The following is a 2440-nucleotide window of genomic DNA, read 5'->3' on the forward strand; positions in this document are numbered from 1 at the left end:
CCTTGAAATGAAGGAAACAATAAATCAAATAAAGAACTCCATAGAAAGCATAACCAATAGGATAGAACAGCTGGAAGACAGAACTTCAGATATTGAAGACAAAATATTTAACCTCAAAAACAAAGTTGAACAAACAGAGAAGATGGTAAGAAATCATGAACAGAATCTCCAAGAACTATGGGATATCATGAAAAGGCCAAATTTGAGAATTATTGGGATTGAGGAAGGCTTAGAGAAACAAACCAAAGGAATGAACAATCTATTCAATGAAATAATATCAGAAAATTTCCCAAATCTGAAGAATGAAATGGAAAATCAAGTTCAAGAGGCTTATAGGACTCCAAATACACAAAATTACAACAGACCCACACCAAGGCACATTACAATGAAAATACCTAATATACAAAATAAAGACAGAATTTTAAAGGCTGTGAGAGAAAAGAACCAAATTACATTCAGGGGGAAACCAATACAGATATCAGCAGATTTTTCAATCCAGACCCTAAAAGCTAGAAGGACCTGGAACATTTTTCAAGCCCTAAAAGAAAATGGATGCCAACCAAGAATCTTATACCCAGCAAAACTTACCTTCAAATTTGACGATGAAATAAAATCCTTCCATGATAAACAAAAGCTAAAAGAATTTACAAAAAGAAAGACAGGGGTTTTCAAGATGGCGGACTAGAGGGCGGCTGCATTTCACGTTGCTCCAGGATGCAGGATTCAAAAGAGGAGATAGTGAGAGGCTTGGGACCAACTCAAAGCTACCGGGTGAGTCTCTCCCTTTGGGGAGGCGTCCCGGATGGGGCGGTAGCCCCGGAACGCAGGGAACTTTGTGAAGTAAAGTTGCTTGGCGAGACGCCCCTCCCCCACTGGAGCGGTAAACACGGACAACTGGGATCATCGTAGAGGAGGTGGCTCAGCACAGCGCTTGGACTCGGAGCAACCACTGGGGCTCCGGGCGGCTGCCTGAGGAGGAGCTGCGTGGTAAGCTGTTTGAACTGAGAGAGAGCTCTCCTGAACACCAGGAGGCTGCCCGGAGGAAGAGGAGGAGAGCGGCGGGTCGCTTGACCTAGGAGTGACTGCATCAGAGCCACAGGCAGTTGCCAGAGGAGGAGCTGTGTGGCGAGCTGTTTGATCTCAGAACGACCACTCCAGAACACCGGTGGCCTGCCTGGAGGAGGAGTGCAGTGGGTCGCTTGGTCTAGGTGTGACTAATCAGAGCCACAGGTGGTTGCCAGAGGAGGAGGCGAGTGGTGAATTGATTGGACTAAAAGCGACTGCTCCTGAACACCGGTGGCCTGCCTGGAGGAGGAGCGCGGTGGGTCACTTGGTCTCGGAGCCACCGCTCCTGAACGCAGGGGGGGCTACCCCGAGGAGGAGGAGGAGGAACAGGGCGGGTCACTTGGACTCAGAGTGACTGCCTAGGGCTACGGGCAGTTGGTGGGAGGAGGAGACGGGAAGTGAGTTGCTTGGACTCCTAGTGACTGCGTTGGAAACCGGGCTGCTGTCAGGAGGAGGAGGTGTGTGGCGGGTCTCTGGGTATTGGAGCTATTGTACGGGGCTCCAGGTGGCAGCTCAGAGGAGGGGCCCCATAGCCAGGCGATTAGGTGCAGAGCAGGGTCCCAGGAGCTAGGTGGCTTCTTGCTGGAAGAGCCGCACAAAGACACGCCTAGGGGCAGAGTGAAGTTTCCAGGACTGCGGGCAGATTCTCTGGGAGAGGCAGCCTAAGGAGACTCGTCTGAGAAGGATGAGGCTCCCAGGCCCAGGAGGTAGGTCCGGGCCCCTGGGAATGTTGCAGAGGAAGACAGCCCAGCCCAGGTGGTAGTTGTAGATTGAGGGGAACCTCTAGGAGGGCAACTGACCAGCGAGACCTCCCCACCGAGTGAGTCTTCCCTGCCGGGGGAGGTTTTCCCACAGGGACGGTAAAACCAGAGACACAGGCACAAACAGGCCTTGCCTCAGCCCACAGCCTAGTTCCCCATTGGATGACCATTGGTCAACAAGTGGAGGCACCTCTCCCCACTAGCAGGGAATATAGCCCACCTGAGGGTGACCATCCCTAGAGAGGCAGCTTCCTTGCGGAGCACTGCATTATCAACTTCCTCCAAGACTGCAGGCTACTGAAGGATAAGAGGGGATATACTCCCAATCTTCAGGGACATTATAAGTCAATAGAGGAAATCTGCAATATCTTAATGACCCAGTGATTCCTGAACAATATGAGAAAACAAGGGAAGAAAATGCCCCAAACAAATCTAGATGTTACATCAATAAAATCCAACGACAGCATGGCAGAAGAAATGACAGAAAGGGAGTTCAGAATGTACATAATTAAAATGATCAGGGAAGCAAACGATGAAATGAAAGAGCAAATGCAGGCATTGAATGATGAGATGAAAGAGCAAATGCAGGCATTGAATGATCGCACCAATCGACA

The sequence above is a fragment of the Sciurus carolinensis genome, chromosome 11 (assembly GCF_902686445.1).
Source record: "Sciurus carolinensis chromosome 11, mSciCar1.2, whole genome shotgun sequence".
Lineage (NCBI taxonomy): Eukaryota > Metazoa > Chordata > Mammalia > Rodentia > Sciuridae > Sciurus > Sciurus carolinensis.